Below are 20919 nucleotides of genomic sequence, written 5' to 3' on the forward strand. Positions count from 1 at the left end.
GAGCCCTTTGTGCAGAGGTGTTGCATTAAATCTAGAAAAACATGATTTCAGATCCTTTCCAAAACCTTTTTTTCTGCAAGTATTCATCACTGTGAACATCACTGGTTCACCTGGAGCCTGCAGAAGACCTCCCACAGTGGTGGGCAAAGGATGAGCATCTGCAGAGCTCATTTTGCCCTTGGGCCATGGAGCAGGAGTCAAGTGGCAGCAGGCTCTGAGTACAAGCTGGAGCTGGGCCACCCCTGTCCAACTCATCATGTCAGTGATTTGAATTCCTAACCACATAATCATCTCTACCCATGTAGCTCGGAGAAGAGCTGGTCAGGAGTGTCTGGGAAATATAAGTCTTGAAATCCAGTTTTTGAAATAGCCCTTGATGAGAAAGGGATCATTTTAAGGGATAATTAGACTTTTATCATGTTACAGAATTAAATACTCCCATCTTCAGCAATGACTTTTCTTTTCTTATAAATGCTGTGTTGCTTTAGCATTATTACTAATTTGCAATAAAACAGCATGCAGATTAATATTTTTCCTTCTTTAAAAAGAAAAATAGAGAGAAGAAACAAACTATTTTAGTGTCATTTGAAAAAAAAGAATGACATTTGCTCAATTTAGCTGATTCATAGAGCAACTTCATAGAGCTTTTGGGCTTTTGTGTGTGTGCCTTCAGTTTTAAGATGGGAAGAAGAGAATATTCTGTATTGAAGTGTCAGGAGTTGGGAGATGCCCTGTTCAGCTGTCATCCTTTTCCTTGTGCTTCTCTTCCCTATTGCCCTACCAGAGAAGAGATTCTCCTTTCTGAGCTGGAATAATTGTTGGGAAATAGAGACAAACTGGGATAAAGGAGAGAAAAGTCACAGAATAAGAGAAAGAAAAGACAACTAGTTTGGTTTGAGACTTGCAGTAGTTCATTGAATTTAATTAGAGATATTGGGCCATAAAATCTTTAAAATTATCCATTTCCCTGAAGTTAACTTCCCACTTCTCTCCTATTTCCAGTGAACAGTGACACAAGAGTTGTTTTTACCACTGGGGACAGGTTGTGAATGCAATGCAACAAATCCAGCCTGTGCTCTGCATGCAGCAGCATGAGAATGATACGTGTCAGTAATGCCAGCGAGTCTTTAATGGCATTAGATGTGTTTGTTTAGGGATTAGACAGAAATCCCCTCATCTTCCAACAGGGGGGGAAAAGCTCTTTGTTTTTTATTTTCCCTCTAGAGGCTGCTCTGTGCCTGCTGGGCTGGAGTGGAGTCAATAAACCACAGTCACTGGTAACTCAACTCCAGCCTCTCCAGGGAAAGCCTCTCTTTATCCCTGCTGGAAATCAGGAGAGTGGCAAACTGCACCGGGTTATCTCTGCCCCCAGTGCTGGCTGTCACCCCTCCTTCCAAACTGCTCTCATTTCCCAGCCTCTGCCTGCTGCTCCTTTTCTTTGCTGCTGAACAAATTGCCATCGCTGCCTTTGTCTGGATTTCCTCAGCTGGGCTGATGTGGAAACCCCCTGGTGGAGCCTTCCCTCCAGAAATGGGTTTGTGTGTGGGGCTGCTTCCCATAACTCGGGGGGGATCAGCTTTGCTGAAAATCCCAGCTCAGAATAAGGATCAAAAGGAATCCTGGCTTCCAAATGCAGCTGAAAAATACCTGTCTGAAGCCTAGTGCTCTGCTCCTCACCTGCCCTAAAGCAGGAGCACTAGGGGAAGTCTTTCCTTACATTGGCAGCAGCAGAGAGATCAACTTCTCGGATAGAGCTCATGGATTTGCCAGGAAAATCAGACTTTTCTTTTTCTCTCTCCTAAGAAGTCAGTGTTGTCCAAAGAAGAGAGGATTCCCAAGTGTAAAATCCTCCTCTGTGGCTCCTCTGTGGTTTTGCTGCAGGAGGGATGGAGGATGCAGGTTTCAGCCAGGACACCTGGCACTGGTCCCTTGCTGGGCTGTGTCATTCCAGCAGCACCAATGCAGCTCTGGGAGCGATGGGCTGCTCAAAAATTGTCTGATTTCTGTAGGAAAAAAAAATATTAACAGAACTTTGAATGATCAGTTTTGTCAACAGAGCTGATACTCCCTTTCTGAAGTGAGAGATCCCTAAAGCCCATTGGGGTTGTGATGATTGAAGCTGGAAGTGTTTACATTATTCTTCTTTAAAAAGAAAATTTAAAAATAGCTTCCAGATTTCTGGTGTTCTGTCAAAAAATGACTTTCTCACCAAAATTACTCTTTTGACAAAAATAGCTGTTTCCCTTTTTGTTAATAACAAACTCCCTTCTGCTAATAACAAGCTGCTCATGCTCCATCCCTCCCCCATGTGTGCTGCTGTGATTGCACAATCCTGGGATGCCTCTACTCACATCAGTTTCTCCGCAATTTTCACCTGTTATGCTTCCTGTCAGCTCTAGATTATGCCTGGGGAGGTTTAACTGAGGATTGAGTACGTTTTGGGACATGCCCGTGTCATTGTTTGATGGAAATTGGGATCAGCAGTTTGTAGTAATAACCCTGCTATTGATTTGCTACAAGCACAGAGCTGGGAGCTGCTTTGATAAATCTGACTGGAGACAGCAGCAGCCTTCCCTTTCTGTCCTGATAGAAGCAAGTTTGGAAAATCTCACCCCATTTACACTGAAGCTTCTGGTTTGGTGGCTTGAGTTACAGCTCTCTGGCTGGGGCTGAGCTGTCTTTACCCATCCAGTACCGGGGCAGAATCAGACGTGCTGATTTTCTGGATTATTGTGATATAAATCTGCCTCTGGGAGGGGAGGAGGAGTGAGGGTGGAAATGCAGCCTCCAGGTCTGGGGGATGCTCCAGAAGCACTGCTCTGCTTGCCCCAGTGCAGACCTTGTGGCTGTCCAAGTCTTTCCCCTTTGTGTTGGGCCAGATGTGCCCTCCTAATCCAAGTCAAAATGCTTCCAGCTCTCTGGAAGTGTTAATCCACTTGAAATCTCAGGCATCCAGAACCATTTTACTACCAACAATGGGAATAAAACCCGGGATTTGTGACTTGGTAGTGATGGTAGGCAAACCCTGGCAAAGTATCCCAGGCCAACAGATTGCCTACAGCTTCCAAACACAACACCCAATTCCATTGTTACGATTCTGCCTCTGCAGTAATTGTTGAGAGCAGAAAAAAAAACCAAGAGACCTCTCATTTTACTGCGAGCAAAACATTACCACGAAAGGGCTTTTTCTGCTGTTTTGTTTTGCCAATGCCATTAATGAGTGTGTAAACACCTGCTGGCATAGATTTCCCAGTTTACTGAGGTTGGAGTTCACGCTGCTAACACGCTTTCCAGTAAGAAGCGCTCCTTTCGTTAACCTCGTGCATCCACTAATTAGAGGGTCACTTGCAGGTCAGAGGTGTGCTCAGGCTCTGCTTCTTGGCTGGCTGCTGTGTTATTACTGCAACTGTAAATGCCACATGTGGGAGAGTTGCAGAGTGTGTTTGGAAGGCTGGCTGTATAATTAGGGAGCATTTTCCCAAGGCACAGTGTGCCAGCTGACATTCAAGTGCCAGTAAAAAGTGGCTGGTTGTTGTTGGTTTGGTTTTTTTTTTCCTCCTTCCTTTGCAATACATTAGCTGTCAATGAAAAATGGTTGAAGTGTTGCTGTTTTTAGATAGTCTGAGGTTTTTGCTACAGGACCAACAGTTTAGCAGCTCATCCATCCATCCATCCATCATCCAATATCCATCATCCATCCATCCATCCATCCATCCATCCATCCATCCATCCATCATCCATCCATCCATCCATCATCCATCCATCATCCATCATCCATCATCCATCCATCCATCATCCATCCATCATCCATCCATCCATCATCCATCATCCATCCATCCATCCATCCATCCATCCATCCATCCATCCATCCATCATCCATCCATCCATCCATCATCCATCCATCCATCCATCATCCATCCATCATCCATCCATCCATCATCCATCATCCATCATCCATCATCCATCATCCATCATCCATCATCCATCCATCATCCATCCATCCATCCATCCATCCATCCATCCATCCATCATCCATCCATCCATCCATCCATCCATCATCCATCCATCATCCATCCATCATCCATCCATCCATCATCCATCATCCATCATCCATCATCCATCATCCATCATCCATCATCCATCCATCCATCCATCCATCCATCCATCCATCCATCATCCATCCATCCATCCATCCATCATCCATCCATCATCCATCCATCATCCATCCATCCATCCATCCATCCATCCATCCATCCATCCATCCATCCATCATCCATCATCCATCCATCATCCATCCATCATCCATCATCCATCCATCATCCATCATCCATCCATCCATCATCCATCCATCCATCATCCATCCATCCATCCATCCATCCATCCATCATCCATCCATCATCCATCATCCATCCATCATCCATCATCCATCCATCCATCATCCATCCATCCATCATCCATCCATCATCCATCCATTATCCATCATCCATCCATCATCCATCATCCATCCATCATCCATCCATCCATCCATCCATCCATCCATCATCCATCCATCCATCATCCATCCATCCATCATCCATCATCCATCATCCATCCATCATCCATCCATCCATCCATCCATCATCCATCCATCCATCCATCATCCATCCATCCATCATCCATCATCCATCCATCCATCCATCCATCCATCATCCATCATCCATCCATCCATCCATCCATCCATCCATCCATCCATCCATCCATCCATCCATCATCCATCATCCATCCATCATCCATCATCCATCCATCCATCCATCCATCATCCATCATCCATCATCCATCCATCCATCCATCCATCCATCATCCATCATCCATCATCCATCCATCCATCCATCCATCCATCATCCATCCATCCATCCATCATCCATCATCCATCCATCCATCCATTCATCCATCCATCCATCATCCATCATCCATCATCCATCCATCATCCATCCATCATCCATCATCCATCATCCATCATCCATCCATCCATCATCCATCATCCATCCATCATCCATCCATCATCCATCCATCCATCATCCATCCATCCATCCATCATCCATCCATCCATCCATCCCTCCCCTGTAGAATCACAGAATTGTTTGGGTTGGAAGGGACCCTAAAGATCACCTCATTTCAGCTCTCTGCCATAGGCAGGGACTCATTCCACTCTCCCAGGCTGCTCCAAGCTCCATCCAGCCTGGTCTTGGACACTCCCAGGGATCCAGGGGCAGCCACAGCTTTTCTGGGCATCCTGTGCCAGGGCCTCACCACCCTCACAGGGAAGGATTTATTCCAAACATCTTGTCTAAGCCACCCCTCTTTTAGCTTAAAACCACGTCCTATTTAACAGCCTGTCCTATCTGCACATGTAAGAAGTCACTCTCTGTTTTTATAAACTCCCATCCAGCCCCCTCAGTGTGGGGGGCTGAGCAGCCACTTCCACCACTGTTTATGGCATGAGCCCAACCCTCCTTCAGGAAAACACACTCCAGAGTTCAGTGAATAATGATGAGCTCTTCAAAATGTAATTTCTCTGTCTTTCATTGGCCCTCAGTTTTCTGGTCTCTGTAACTCATCCACCCCAGTGCAGAAAGTTCTCTGGAGGTGTTTTCTGCTTGGCTGGAAGCTCAGACAGTAGCAGTGCTTCTCCTGCCATTGGGTGACTCCTGATAGTGGGGCTTTAAGTCTGTTATTAAATATGTAGAGTGCTCTGTCTTTGCTCTTGACACGGCATTAAGAGCATTAAACTGCTTGGAAACAATTAGATGGTAAATAAGCTTGTTCAGTAATTATGCACAAACTGCTCTGGCTACATCCAGATGTTCCTGCTTTGTCAGACTTCCCCTCTGCAGTGTAGGACTGGGAGGTCACCTGATAATTATCAAAGCTGTTAGAACATCTATTACCTCTCCACCTTCAATATGTGTGAGCAAATCAGGAGAATCACCCAGAATATGCAGAATATGCAGCATTTTTTGCTCTCCATTAGTTATCAGAAAGTGTGTGTAAATCAGAAATGTCCTTACTGATATTTTATTTTGCTTTTCAGTAGTGGAAGTGACTGCAAAAATTACATGGCAATAGAGAATTTGGCTCTTTGTGTTTCATCTGAAACCTCTTAATGCCTGTAAAAATCTCCCTAAAAGCAGGGAAGAGAGAGATGAGGGAGTTCAGAATTTTGGGAGGAGGAATGCATAAAATGCAGACAGCAAGGAGGCTGAAATATGAACACATGAGACACTCCAGGGAGTCCCTGAGGTAGCTCAGGAAGGCTACGGATCCTGTTTAGTTTGTGAAATTAATTGAAAAAGGAAAGAAGTTTATATTCTGTGCTATTCCTGCACTGTTCTGTGCTTAGCAAAATATGTTTAAAAAACCCCAAAAAGAGCTGGAAGCCCAAAAATAAAACCATTCCATTTGGTTTTAGGCCTTGGCCAAGAGAAACTGGGAACTGCCCTAGTCCCTGTGCACTGTGTGTGCTCCAACCTGGAGCATCTCCCTGTTCCTGCTCACAGAATCCAGCAGGGGAATTACTGTGCTGGCAGCTTGGGACAAAGGAATGGTTCAAAAGGGCAGGAAGAGAAGGCAGCTGACGGTGTGGAGACACTTGCTCTGCCTCTGTTGTCTGCAGCTGATGTGCCGAGGAACAGGAGCAGCCCAGTGATGAGGAACAGGCTGTTCCCACGTCAGGCAGGAAGTGCAGGAAATCCCCTGGGCCAGTCTGTGCTTTGGAATGATTTCCAGATGAAACCCCATCCCAAATGCGTTGTGGTTGTCTGGATATGTGTTCACATATCGAGAAGCTTCTAAAGAAAAATCAGAGGATCTCCTTTAAAGTCATACCTTGGCCTGAGCCATAGGCCTTGGATGTAAAGATCCATGTGGTGGGTTTGGTTTCTCTCCACCAAGGGACATTCATGCTCAACCTGTGGAAAATGTGGTTTAGTTGATTGTATAGAATTTATATTTTTGGCAAACAAGCTCAATCCAAACTGCAGAATCTACTTGGATTTCCAAAAATCTTTACTCAAGTGCTCTCATCAAAGGTTCTTTACACTCATTTAGGGTGGGAGATGAAGCCATGTCCTTCCCTGGGCTTGATCTGGCTGAAGAAAAAATGATCAGTCTTCTTGCTGGAGAATGTTCATTCACAGAGCTCCCTGTGACTGAAATATAAGGTGAAGTGACAGATTTTTCAGATTATTAAAGTATTTAGGATGGTCACAACTCCAGCTGCAGGTGGGAATGATAAGGGCTGAGTGGGCTCCTTTGTGCCATGTAAAACCAGCTTTCCAGGCAGATAGAATTTTAATGTGGGGAGGGAAGGTGCCACACCTGCAGTGGTGTTAAATGCTGCCTGTTTGCCATCCCTGCAGCTGCCAGGCCGTGAGATATAAACTGCAAAAGGGCAAATGCACATCTCAGAGCTCTAATGTGTCAGTTGTCTTCCTGGCAATTACATGTGGATTTAATTAGCTTGCTAAGCAGTACCTATTACAGCATCTTGCCTGCTGGAGGGATTTCCAGTAGGAAATGTGAGATGGGAAATGCTGACAAATCTCAGATTGCCAGGGGCTCCCAGGGATTCATGCAGACGAGGTGCAATAAGGGCAGCCTCGAGCACTCCTCCTTGGCTCTGTGCAAATGCTTCTCCTTGGAGCAAGGATGGGCACTGGGGTGGATTTGTGGTGGGATGTGCCTGTGGATGACTGCCTGGTCCCCTTCTGATGCTGCACAGAGGGGAGGAAAAGGCAGTGCAGGAGATTATATCCTGGGGCAGCCCAGTGACACTTGCCTTCTCTGAAGAGCTTTGACATGATATTTTCCTGTGGTTTCTTTATAAATTGTAATTTGAGCTTGAAGGTGATGGGGTAATCCCCTCAAGGAGTGTATTTGAGGGAATGCTGCACCAGATGGTGGAAATGCCCAGGATGGATTTATTCTCCCTGGTCTTTCTGCCCTGCAGTGTTTCCCTGGAAGTATTTACTACTACATTCTTGACCTTGCACTTTCCAGGAACTCATCAGATGGCAGTGGTGAAAGAAAGGTAGAGGGGGTAATGATCAGAGAGGGTTTTCATGATGGATCCTGTGGTGCCCCTTTGACACCTGACCTGGTCCTGCTAAGCTCAGCTCTAGGCTTAGTGGCTTCTAGGAGTGACTCCACAACCTCAGAGACTGATTCCCTGGCTCCTGTGGCCTCCTGCCACACATCTCCTACAGACCCACTCCCCACACAGCTCAGGGACTAAACAGAAAACTGCATCAGGTGCCAGCATGGTTGGGTCCTGCTGGAACATGCTGAGGACTCTTCCCAGACTCGGATGTGTGGTTCACACTTACCTCTCCTGCTGATTTTCCAGCCACCTCTGGGAAAGACCTCTCCCAGGCAGCTGCTTAGCTCAAGAAGCTGTGTGCTGAGAGAAGCAGCTGTATGATTGAGAGAGAAAAAAGCCAGGCTGATGCTGGGATGGAAAAGGATGCCTTGAAGGCACCTTCATTTATTTCACATTACCTCTGACGCCAGCTGGGAATTACAATGCCAGCTAGGACTTGCTTCCTTCAACACTCCTGGTACACAGAGGAGATGCTGGCCCCTCCTCTGGGGTTTGTTCTCTTTTCTGATGAAGTTTTTCTGCTCTCCACACCTGGACTGCAGATCAACTCTGGGTACTCTTTGGTTGTGGTGTGGAAAATATGCTCTAATCACCTTCTCCAGCTTCCCCCATCCAGGGTGTATCTGAGACTGGGGCACAAACCAGGGATGTCCCTGGATCCCTCAGGGAATCCCTGTTGGCAAGCCATGCTCCAGAGTTTCTCCCTTCCTCCAAAGAGCCACCCTTCCTGTATTTAAGAGCTGAGAGACAGTCAGCAAAATGAAAAAAAAAGGAAACTAAAGGGAAATCTTGCTGGAATTACATTAGAGCTTTGGGATGTAGATGATCTTTGTGCCTAATGATTACATTGTATAAATGTGTAATTGCAGTGTTGGTAGCAGCATGGATATTAATATTGCAAATCACATCTCATTGGTCTTAAAACTGTGACATTAGTGCAAGGACAGCTGGTGGGGAAGGCATCTGGGCTTTACTTTCCTGAGGGAAAGATGACTTAGCAGACAGTCAGAACAGGAGGGAGGAGGAGATTGTAGCCCTCCCATGGCATGGCAGTGGTCCTTGTGAAGGCCACGTGTGTCCATCCTGTTTCCACATGCTCTCTCTCCAAATGCCAGCCCACACCCCACGTGCAGCTCTGGGAACTCCACAGCTCCCCCCAGACAAGCACAGTAATCTGATTTATCATGGTCCTTTGATAACCTCAGCAGCCCCTCTGCACACCTTTTTTACAGGTACCACTCCCACTAATCCAAACCCTTCAGATTCCATTTTGAGAGCAAAACCTTCCAAGAAATCCTGCTTCCACTGAGGCTCCAAAGAAAAACATCTTCTGTGTGTTATGCTGCTTTAAAGAGCACATGAAGCTTTTGGCTTTGGTTCAATGCCAGACTAAAGGTCTTCTACCTTCTAAACTATCAGAGCTAGAAAGATTTGCTCTATAAATGGCTCCATATGCATATGCACTGCACATATATACATTATGGATTTGCTTGTGTTGTGGAGCACTTCAGATATCCCTTAATAAAATAATAGACCCCAAGGTGGCTATATATACTGGCAAAAAGTTGTTCTGTGCTTTGGAGCTTCGGAAAAATCGGATCTCCTAAACATTTCTTCTTTTTCCTCCACCTTCCACTGTGAGTATTTAAAACTGCAGGACATCCTGGATCCTGCTGCATGGAGAGATGCAGCCGTGGCCCTCTGAACCTGACAGAGGCAGAAATGGAAAATGCTTACAGGGAATGTGGAATGTGCTGCTCATTCCATGCTCTCTGGCTGGCCCTGGAGATCCATGAGCTGCACTGGGAAGGTCTCTGATGGGCAGAGGGAAATTGCTCCTGAGCTTTGGTTCCAAGGGCTGGGACCTGAGATGTCTCTGGCAGGTTCACAGCTTCCCAGGAGGAAGCTGATGTTGTGGTCAGAGAGGGTTTTCCAGCTGGGAGTGACCCCCCAGATGATCCTTTGCTCTCAACACACAGCCCCTGACACCTGATCCAGGGTGCAGCCCAGCTGAAAAGCTGTTTTTCCATGTTGGCTACCTCCTGAACACCAGACTACAAGGTGGGATTGCTAAAAAATCCCTAAGAAAAATCCTAAAAAACGCTAAAAAAGACAAGACTCAGGGCTCCAGACTGTTGCTTGACTCCTTAGGAATTTCCATGGGGAGCTCACCTGGCACCCAGTGAACCGAATAAGGAAATAAAAATTTGATTTCTGGTTATTTAACACCATTCTATCCCCGGGTGGCTTTTGGGATAGGATCTGTATGGATCCTTCCCATGGGACTGGACAACAGGGGTAGAGTCTCAGAAACTCTTTGCCCAAGATGTCCAATCTTTTTGTCTCTCCTGGCTGAAACCAGACAATAAATATGTGGCTGGTTCTGCCCCAACAACTGCAAACAAAGATTGACTGCCAAGCTGCGAGCACCTCTCTGCTCTGAATTTAGCTTTCAATTCTCCCTTAATTTATTATTTGCAGTTAATTTAATCCATATTGACCTGCCTCAAAGAGAAAAAAGCTCTAGATTTGGTGAAAAATAATCTATTTTTAATTATTTCTGATGTAGAACACTAGCCCATAAATAAATTCCACTGCTACCCAGTGGTTTTTCTGCTGTCAGAACTGTCTTGCTGGAATCAATAAACAGTTGATTAAAAACCTTGTTATTTAATATATTCAGTAACCCTAATCTATTCATTAGAAACTTAATCACTTTCATGTCACCAGCTGCTGTGATGGAGAAAAGAGCTGTAGCTAATTATTAGCAATTTTACAAAGCTAATATTGAATTTCTAATGGGTCCTCTGTGGCCTCTATTTCAAGCACTTTGTATATCCCACAAACATGTGTTCTGGCTCTGGGCAGGGCCAAGCACCTCAGGTTTCCTTTGTGGATAAAGCTGGGGGCTGGCAAGCGACTCTCTGGTTATTTTGTGAGCAGGACACGAGTGCACAGGGCTGGCCATGGGACAGGGAGCTGCTGCTCGTGGGGATGGCTCCTCCAGGCTTACCCAGACACACAGACCAGACAAAGGAGGATTAAAGCAGATATATTTAATGAAGGTACACTGAGGGCAGATGAAGCCTCCCCAAAGGGGCTACACTCAAGCTGGGTGATGGTCATGAGTTTTTCAGGCAATTGTAAGTTTGGTCAATTTACAATCAGGGGTTAATTCTCCAATTCCAGTTTCAGGTAATGAAGTCATATTCCCCCAGTTTGCTCCCCCCAATTCACTTTTTTTATACTTCTCAGGGCCTGAGGCTGTGGTGTGTCCTTGGATCTCAGGCCCAGAGGGATTGTTTTGTCTGACCAAAATGTGAAGACAGCAGCTGACACTCTGTATGGGGCTCAGAGTTATGCACTAATGCAGTGCAGGATATATAAAATATGATATGAAAAATATAAAAGCTAAAATCTTAAGGCATCAGTGGCACAGAGACCAGCTGGCCACGGGACCAGGGAACTGCTGGCCATGGGACAGGGAAATCCTGTCCCCTGGTCACTCATTTGTGTACCCAGCTATGGTGTGGGGTGTTTTTAATTTGCTCTTTGTTTTCTGTGTCTCTCTGCTGTGTCCTTTTTGAGGGATGGGATCAAGGGGAGACAACTGAAAAAGGAATTAAGGAGTTGAAATGTGTCCAGAGAAGGGAATGGAGCTGGGGAAGGATCTGGAGACCCAGGAGGGGCTGAGGGAGCTGGGAAAGGGCTCAGCCTGGAGAAAAGAAGGATCCAGAGGGATCTTTTCCCTCTCTGGAATTCCCTGGCAGGAGGGGACAGCCAGGGGGGTCGGGCTCTGCTCCCAGGGAACAGGGACAGGAGGAGAGGGAACGGCCTCAGGCTGGGCCAGGGGAGGCTCAGGGGGGATTTTGGGAAAAATTCCTTCCCTGGAAGGGTGGCCAAGCATTGGGACAGGGTTGTGGTATAATCACCATCCCTAGAAGTGTTCAAGAAACACTTGATGTAGATGTAGAAGTGTAGATGTGGCACTTTGGGACATGGCTTAGTGGTGGGCCTGACAGTGCTGGATCAACAGGTGAACTCTTAATGATCTCAGAGGTCTTAATGATTCCAATATTCTGTGATTACTCACTGGGGATGAGGGAGAAGCCTGCAGGGTGTGAGCAGGTGTGACCTGTGCACTGCCCATCTGCCCAGAGCTTTGTTTTTTCACCTGTTCAGTTGGTTTTGTTCTTTGATACTGGAGCTGCTGGTTTGGCAGTGTGGTCATCAAAGCAGAGAGCCAGCTCTGGGTGAGACAAAGAGGGATTTTCTTCAGGGCTGCATTAACTTTAAAGCCACTCACCTGTCTGGATTGTTTGCTAGCACTGGGGTTATAACCTTATTTGTATTGTGATAACATCTGAGGTGCCTTCTGTTGCACCAGGCAGGGTTTCCTGCATGGGGAGAAGACATCTCCTCCCCTTAGGACCTTGTGTCAGAAATGGGCTGCAGGGGCAGGGCAAGGTGAAATCACATGAGGCTGCAGCAGGGGCTTGTGACACCTGGAGCTGTTTGATTTGCAAAATAATTGCATTAAACCCCTGTGGAACCAAGGAAAATTTCCCGTGGGTGAGATACAATGAAAATAATCCTGGGCAGGAGCTGTGCAGGCAATGAGCATTACTGCACTCAGTGCTGAGGTGGGACTGCTGGAGGGGATGGGAACAACACAGCCAGGGCTGGCTTTATGGGGCTAAGGATCTTTTTCCTTGGAAGGGTGATGGTTTCACACCTCTCTGGGGTGGGTTTCTCATTGTCTGTGCTCAGTGCCCGCTCCTGAGCTGATGCACAGGTGAGAGTGTGCCTGGCTGGCTGCTCCTGCTGGAGCTGCTCTTGGGTGCCACCTGGACCTTTCCATATTTCTAGTTTTTGCAACTCTTCCTGCACCAGATCATAATTAAATATGTTGTAGGGCAGTAGCTGGAGAGATTTAATAATTTGGTGTCCTTCACTTTCCTGTTCCTGCCCTGTTTTGCTGTGAGATAATTGATGGTGCAAGCTTTTGGATTCAGCTCAACAGGGAAAGGAGCAGAACAGGACTGAAGGTGTCCAGAGCCTCAAAGCAGATGCAGAGAGAGGAGAATCCAGTGATGTCTTTGTGTCTCTGCACAAGTAATGGCTCCACCCATCAGGCCATCACTGAGGTGCTCAGGGCTGCAAGCTGCCTGTGCAGGTTTTTTGAGGGTGAAACTTGTGGCATTGTCTCTCCTCTGCAGAGCCCTTTCAAACTGCCTTAAGGGTAGAGAAAGGCTTGAAATGTGCTGTGTCTGGACACTGGGGTTGTAGCACCTTGAACACCTGCAGAGCTGCCTCCACAGTGCCCTGGAGCCAGCTCCCCTTGAGGTGTGCACCCAGCAGAGAGCAGAGAATCCTGTTTTCCCTCGTGGGCCATCAAAAGCAGCTCCCTGTGGAATCCTCTGTGCCATGAGCAGCAGTCTGTGCTCTGGCTCAGGGGGCCTCATGGCAATCCTCTTCCAGAAGGGTGCTGCTGTGTTTGAACACAAACACTTCCTCCCTTGGGCTTCATCTCGCTGCCTCGGGAGGGGAATTGCCAGATGGAAGGAAACAAATGCACAAACATACATGTAAACTCTTCCAGAATGCCTTCACAGCCTCATTTTCAAAAATACGTGATCAAGCTTGTTTTATGGCCTTGCTGAACTTCTGGTGGCATCTGGCTGAGCTAAATATTGCACTTAATAGTCCAAGACAGCAGCGACTGCAGAGCTGGCTGCGTTTCATGTGTGTTTACAAATGTGCTGTAGCAATTCCATGGAAATTAGCAAAGAGCCTTAACAACAAAACAGGGGATGGAGAACAAAGAGAAATATCTCACGGCCTCTCTGCTGTTTGTGTGGGTTTTGGTGGGTCAGCTTATAGCCCTCATGCACAGCACTCTGCCACTCTAATTAGTGTTGCTAACATTCCAAAACCTCCTACCTCCCAAAATGTTTTTTCCTTTCATATCAGCTACTAGTCAGAGGAAGCTTTGGTAAGAGGTGTAACCTGGACTCTTGTAAGTTAATCTGAAATATCAGGCTTTTGCCCTGTGGTGTGACATTGTGTTCTATGAAGTTGTATAATACTAACACTGAAAGAAGTATTTAGAGGACAGAATTTTCCAGCTTGCCAAACAGATTATTTAGTGAGGATGTTTTCAGTTCCAGAGGTTTAAGAGAATCTCTTTGTCAGTCACAATGTCTCTGAGCCCAGGGCTCCAGAGTCTGCCTCCAGCACCCAGCAGCTCTCCCTGGACTACAGCTCTGTTCTTTCAGGTAGGGAATTTCAAACACTTTTCATTTTTGCTTGAATCTGAATGAAACAAAGAGAAGGAGGAGTGCAGCATGGTGCAGGATTTGCCATGGGTGTGGAATGTTTCAGCTGCAGCAGAACTGGGACTCAGGGCTGCCCCGTGGGGCGTGGGCAGCAGCTCCAGGGCACAGGGCTGGTGTGTGGCTCTGTCTGTGGGCTGTTGGCACAGGGACCCTTTCTCCTTGTGGCATTCCCCATGGTCAGGGACCCCAGGGTCACTTCTCCTGGGCTCCTGCTGGGTGCTGGCTGCAATGGGGAAATGGGGAAGTGCCACCCAGCAAGGGCTGAGCAGGCCTTGCTTTGCCTTCTGCAAGGAGCACAAAGTTGCTCTGAGGATGTCTGGAAATGCTCTGGGGTGTGGTGCAGAGGACATGCCAGTGTCACCAGCTGATCCCAGATTCCACCTGACGTTTTCCTCAGGCAAGGAGCACCTCTGGTGGCGCTGGGTGATGGGGACAGTGGCAGCTGGGCCAGTGCTCCCTGCCCAGGGAGGTGGCCTCTCTTGGCTGCCACAGACAGAGAAGCACAGATGATATTCAGTCATGTGCTGGCAGCTGTCCCAGATTCCAGTGAGCCCAAAGCTGAGGAGGAGCCACCAGAGGAGGTTTGGAGGTGTGCACCCACACCCCACGTGCAATCAATTGCACCTGGCCTAGATCATCAGTTCATGTAAATGGGCAAAGCTCCATACCAATCTTCTGAGCCTTTGCATCTGCAGATGATGTATTATTGAATTATGCTTGATTAGCTGTTTTTCTGTTGCTTAACAGAAAGCAAATCTCAGCATAAATGAGATTAGTATGTGCCCTCCATGTACGCCAGCTCTTGCTCCCAAGAATTTAACATTCTTAATAGAATGGTGTTTTTAAAGAGGAGGGGGGCAGAAAGAGTCTTTGAGGCTCGTCTTTCATTTGCCAGATTATCTGAACATTAAATTAAGCAAGTATGGAAATTCAAAATATAGCTGCTCTACAACATGTGCTGACACTGGCATAACAATATCAGTAATCCCCCTTGACAGCCATTACAGCTTAATGCTCGAAGAAAATGAACTACTTATTTTCTTTACACCACATACACAGTGTCTCCAAATCTTTGCCTGTCTTCCAGCCAAGATGACTCCTTGAATTAATCTCTCCCAGGTACCAGCTGTGTTTGTCTCATCCTGCTGAGCAACAACTGATGGCTTTGAGGCTGTGTCACCTTGACAGCTCAGAAAATCCCCAGCTGCTCGTGAGGACTTCACTGCACTGGGATTTTCCCACGTGATAGAGATCCTCAGACATTCTGAGCTTTGGTTGTGCCAGGGCCACCCCTCACATCTTGTAGGGTCTTGTCCTATTGTCTTTTTGTTGTGCTTTGACTCAGTGTAGCTGAAGGAGATGAGGAATCTGTAGTCATGAAGCTTGTGGGTGTGTTAGGCATGGAAGAGTTCCCTTTCTGCCTGTTCCAAAGTTGTGCTCTTCAGGAAGCACCAGGATTTGGTCTTTGAATGATGCAGATCTGCAGCTTGACAGTGAAAGCATCAAGTTTTGCTCAGCTTTGAAAGGGCTGTTGAAGGACAGACAAGTTATGATTGTTGGAGGTGGCAACTGAGCCTGTTGCTTGTGCTGAGATTTGTACCCTTGTCCATCTTTTCTTTAATAAGAACAACTGTTCTGACTTCAGACATCACCTTGTCCCCAGTGCCTTTGGGAAAGATCCAGAGGACTTGCTTAGGAGACCTCTTTTGGGGTTCTAAGGACAGTTGAGCTATTTTTTTGCCAGGTTTCTGGATCCCAGCAGGTCCTTGGCCCATCACAATGGTCTGGGAATGCCTGGGAACTTCTGTTAGAAAAGGAATGGGCCACAGAGAGTTCACTGGAAAGTTTTAATGTCTTGTAGGAACAAGTGGTTGTGGATGCAGGGACTTTCAGACGTGCTTTTGTGAAAGGAGGTGCTAAATTCCACCAAAGTCCAACTTAAATTCCACCAAAATGCAAATTAAATTCCACCAAAGTCCAGTATTTGGTAGCAGAAGAGGTTTTTAGTGACAGGCTATCTTTGGGGGTGGAGGGAGTCACATCAGCTTAGATGACCCCGATCTCAGGTGGTGCAAACCAGTTTCCCTCCCTTGAATAAACTCGAGCCACGCTGATGTGCATGAGGAACTCACCTCTTCATCATCAGGTGTGTTTTGCAGCTAATTCATAACCAGAAGAGAATTTCCACTGTCAGATCATTGTACTGCTGAGTGAAATTGGAGCAGCTGCCTTGTAAAATGTGAAATGGCACCGACACACCGGGCTGTGTTTCAGAGCCTGTGACTGAGAAGGTGATTGCTCTCGTTAATAATGAGCCACTAAATTGGATGCAATTGCAATAGCTCATCATTGGTATAGAAATATTATGCTTTATAGGTACATTACTGGGCTGTATTTTATAAGGCTGTTAAGCTTATGCACTTTCCCTTGCAGTAAATGTCAGCGAGGTTACAATAAAATTTAATACAATATTATTAAAGCTGAAGTGCATCAGTATGGAATGATCATGTATGCACACTAAAAAGTCTTTATTATTGCTTCCTTAACCTTCTTAAGGAGCTGCTTGTTTTAAAATACAGTGATGGAAAGGATCAAAGTTTGGAGGTCTCTTTGTCCACCCAAAGGTTCATTAGAATTTCCAGCGTAGATGGGAATTTTGTGACACATTAGTTCAAGTAAATTAAACATTAAAATTTCAGCTCTGCCAGGAAAATTTCAATACAGCTGCAGATTATAATACAGGTGGCGAGGTCTCCTCACATTCACCTTAGTTTTCATGGGGTGGAACTGACTGGCAGATTGTTGGCCTCCAAAGAGGCCGGCGTGCCCTTGCCTGTGCACATCTCAGAGGGCTGGAACACCTCTCAAGCCTGGGGGCTCTGCCATTACCATGACAATGCCCATGGCCTGCCCCTTGTGCAGAAATCAGTGGGGCTCCCCAGACAATGTCCCTGACCTCCCAAGGCTGCCAAAAGTGAGGTCAAGCAGCAAAGATCCAAGGCCCTGTGGAAACAGGCATCCCCTCCCTGACCTGCTGGCTCCGGACTCGCCTCAGTCTTACCTCGAATGATTTTCTCCATTTGAGAAACCGGTGTTATTTGCACACCCTCTAGCCAGGAGAAATCAGAGTTAATCCCAGCGAAGTCTGAGGCATTAGCTGCTGTTTGATTAGATTGTGAGTACTACTTTAGGATGGTTTTCATGTGTGAAACAGCGTGCAGAACTCAACAGCAGCCCAGGGAGATGATTCTGTTTGGGTTCTGTGCAGAGGAGGAGTGCTAGGGCTCAGCTGTGTGCCTTGGAGAAATTATCAGTGCTTAGAGCTATTCTTGGTGCTTGCAAAGCTCATCCCTAAGTATTTGGAAAGAGCAAAATAAACCTTGACTCCACGAATTTCAGAGTTAACTTCTTCAGACTTGTCTGGAAGTAAAAAAATGTGGTTCAGATAAAGTGTCTTATCAATAATCTCCATCTTCCCATGGGAGCTCCAGAAATCACCTTCTGCACAAGCTACACCAGCTCAGTCAAGCTGAGGTGTGTGTTCTGTGCGTGCATCTTCTCATTCCACACTCTCAGCCTTGCAGATTGCTTCTTGTTTTCCTTTTAGCATGAAAAGGATTTGGATTCTTGTCAAAATATTTTGGTGCTTCAGAGCTTCCCAGCAGAGGGAGGATTTTAGACAAGTGTGTACTTGATGTTTCCCACAAAGCTGGTCCTAGCAGGGGTCTGGAAGCTGCAGGGGTCTGGAAATGCAGTTTGGGTTCATGGTCCCCTTTTCCTTTCCAAGCAGCAGCCCCGAAAGTGGCAGTCACCTCAGATGGATTACATTCCCCTCTCTGCCACTTGTGCTGTTGACCAGGCTTTTAAATCAGAGTTTTAAGAGCCTGTGTCAGGGATTTCATCTCTGAGAATATATGAGGAGCTGCTGCCTGTTGTGCAGGTTTTGTGGCAGCCCTGCACAGCGGTGTGATCTGCTCCATCCCCACAGCCGTGCGTGCTGTGGGAGACTGCTGGGGAAAAAAATCAGGGCTGGGTTGGAAGGAAAGATTCAAAGGAAGGTGAAGAGACCTGCCAGTGGGCAGGGGAAGGGATGGGGGGAAAAGCAGGAGGAACTGGCTTGCCTCGGTGGCAGCTTTGGGTGGCATGTGTCACTCCAAGTGTGCACAAGCCGTGTGTCTGTGGTAGTTTGGCATTTAGGAGAAAAAAGGGGAAAACACCCAGGGAAGTGATGGCTCTGAGAGAAGATGCTGGGAGTTTCTTCTCTGCTTGGGATTAGGCCAATTAGCCTAGCCAGTTTTGAGGACTGACAGCATTTTGGACCACTGAAAAGTGAATTATTCCTTTTAAGTTTTAAGCCTGTTTTACCCTTCTCCTAATCCATATCTCACAGCAAAAGGTGAGTAAATCCTCTGGTGATTTTCAGCCAGTGCTAAAACCACCACAGGGTCTCAGGTGGGTCTGTGCACACACAGAGGCACACAGACACAACATCAAACCTGCTCTCTGTAGCAAGACAAAGACTTGTTCTGGCTTTTTCCTTTCAGGTTTTGGGGTGCAAAGCTCCAGGGGTGTAGCTGTGTGTGGTTGCTCCCTGCCTGTGCATGGGGTAGAGACTCTTGAAGAATTTCTTTGAAGGCCAGTCCAGGTCTGGACATCCCCCAGAGTTTGATCAGTTCTGCAGCACACAGACCTTGTGCTGCTGGTCACCTTTTGTGTGTGGAGTAGGGTAGGAGGGGTATGGGAAAGGGCTACTCACACAAAATTAAATATTTTGGTTTTTCTGCTCACCTTTCTTGCAAAGTTCTGGAAAGGAAAGGCTTATGATGGTCCTCTGGAAAGGGTTAAAGAAAAAAATTTACACGGCATAAAGCCCCAAAATCTTGTTTTAAGTGGACACAAATTGTATTGCAACCTTTCCTTTCCTCACCTTGCTTGCTCTCTCTGCTCTGCCTTCCTACCCCTCCCAGGCACTGCTGTCTCTTTTCCTGGTTCTCATTGCTGCTCTCTGGGACCTGAGCAAGGCACAGTTCTTTTCTCCATGTGTGGACATCCCTTGCAGTGCTGTCCTCTCCATCTTCCCATTGCTCATTTTCTACTGCACAGATCCTCTGCTTTCCCCCCTGTAATTATTTTCTTGAGGTTTATTTTCATCTCAGTGTCTGATGAGACCAAAGTAAATAAGTCTGGATCTATTGATTTCTGACAGCAGAGTCTGCTTGTTCTCCAGTAATATTTCTAGCATCAGCATTCATCTTCCTTTCAATCCTAAAGATATGTCAGGACCACATCACTGAGGCTTCAGTTTTTTCTCCCCGTCAGCAGCATTCTTTCCCCATGATTCATATCTGTAAATTGCTAAGGGAAAAATTAAACTTTTCATCGAACCCTTAAATATTTTGAGACTCCACAGTTATTTCACATTTTCAGGAGGGAGGCCACAGCTATGGAAGCCTTGCCAAAGATCCCTGGATTTTTGGGGAACTGCCTCTTTGGTCTGATGCCTGTGGTCTCATATAATCAAAGTCATCAGTTCCTTTAATATATTATATTTAATATATTAATGGCTTGCACACTCCTGTTTTCACCATGCTTGAGGACAGCACATATTCATCCATAGCCTTTTTTTTCCCCTCTTTTTCTGGACACTGACACTGGTATTCCTGAGGGTTGTAGCAATGAGCTATGGCTGTCATTGCTGTGTATGATGTAGGTTAATGGGTGTCTGCCAGGGCAATCACCAGCTGCTTCCACTTTAGCCAGGGTTGTTGTAGGATAAATTTGCTGTACAGGCTGCAGAGGCTTGGTGGCAGAATGTGTGTGTCACTTCTACCCAGTACAAACTTGTTCCCTGCTGCTCTTGCTGGGGATGGGTTCTGTCTGTGATAAAATCACAGTGAATTTGGTGAGATGCTCTGAATTCCTTTATCTAATGACAGAGAGGGTTGTACTGGATGTTTCGAGCAGCCTGTAAAAAGCACAACCAATGGCTGCTGGAACTCTGTTTTGTCAGTGATGTGAAGGATGGTTTTAATTTCCCCATAGGTGTCTTTTTCATCTCAGGAACCAGCTGATGGTGGCATTAATTTTCCCTCTATCATTTACTTCACGTCTTGAATTATGCTTGACCATCAGAGGGATGCTGTGAGAGTCACAATACTTCGTGTGCCTCTTCTCCTGAGCAGAATTTCATTGAATTGGCTGATTACCAGGCATCAATATATCTTCCCAGATTTTTCACGTGAGAGCAATGCCAGGATAACTGATCACTTTGAACAGTCCTGATTTTCCTTGGTGCTTTCCAAGGGATCATGTCCAAACTCCATCCAGCTGTCTGTCTCAGGGAGCTCCATTTTGGGGTGGGTTTTCTAGATGCACCTGTTATTTCAGGGGTGTTTCAGGTGATGTTTGATTCCTGCAAAACCAGCAAAGTCCATATTTTTATTT

Source organism: Poecile atricapillus, chromosome 17 (assembly GCF_030490865.1).
Source record: "Poecile atricapillus isolate bPoeAtr1 chromosome 17, bPoeAtr1.hap1, whole genome shotgun sequence".
NCBI lineage: Eukaryota > Metazoa > Chordata > Aves > Passeriformes > Paridae > Poecile > Poecile atricapillus.